At 32.4% G+C, this 870-nt stretch overlaps 1 protein-coding gene across 1 annotated transcript in view; it reads left to right on the forward strand.

Moving 5' to 3' along the window:
* The window catches only part of LOC119589156, a gene marked incomplete in the record, with an annotated part of 81195 nt that overhangs the window by 79737 nt on the left and 588 nt on the right, over nucleotides 1-870 (forward strand). Inside the window, 1 exon segment of the mRNA XM_037937735.1 lies at nucleotides 1-870.

Below are 870 nucleotides of genomic sequence, written 5' to 3' on the forward strand. Positions count from 1 at the left end.
ATAAAATTTATATATAACTTCGTAAGTAGATAAGGTACAGTTTTGTTATAGTACTCAATTTTTACACAAATGCTGGTTGGCTGAGTGTACCTGAATTTGTTTTTAGTTTGAGGGATTATACATAGGAAACCTGAATTTTTATATGTTTAATTATGTACTATGTATAGGACAAGTAGTACACCAGTTTTAAAAACTTGTCTCTGTGGATATACAGGAGGGGTTCAGATGTAAAGTATCAGGATGTTACCTAGTTTTTAAGAAAACATTTATCTTTTTGTGCAACTGGACTGTTATTTGATTATACTAGCTGCTGAGTATGCATAAAACTGCAATGAAAACCAAAATATTTTTAAATTCTAGCAGATATAGACATTGCATGCCTTTTCAACAAGTAATCATCATAAAAGTAAGTTCCATTCTATACATAGTTAAGAGTTTTCCAGCTTTTATACATGAGTACAGCTCACAGGTTAATAGGTGTTATATTTAGGTTATTTGGATTTGCATCTGCTTATTGGTTGAAATTCTTCAAGAGCAGCATCCAAGCTCAGAAGCTGAAAATGTAGAAAGCTGCAAAAGAATACTAGATATGTCCAAATTCATCATTGTAATCTTAATCCGGACCTTATCGTTCAAGTCATTTTGTGTATTTTTTCTGTTTTCTCTATTTGTCACCACAGTTAGTTTGTGTCTTTTGTTTGCATTAGTACTTATACAAATAATTCTTGTCAGGATACTTGGATTTGCACACCCACAACAGTGAACATGCATTATGTTGAGACATTGTTTGTTTCTGGTTATCACTGCTTAGAATGATAGGCATTTACAGTTTACCTCTTAGGTATCTCTGCTAACATGATCTTCCCAGAC

Source organism: Penaeus monodon, chromosome 25 (genome assembly GCF_015228065.2).
Source record: "Penaeus monodon isolate SGIC_2016 chromosome 25, NSTDA_Pmon_1, whole genome shotgun sequence".
Classification (NCBI taxonomy): Eukaryota; Metazoa; Arthropoda; class Malacostraca; order Decapoda; family Penaeidae; genus Penaeus; species Penaeus monodon.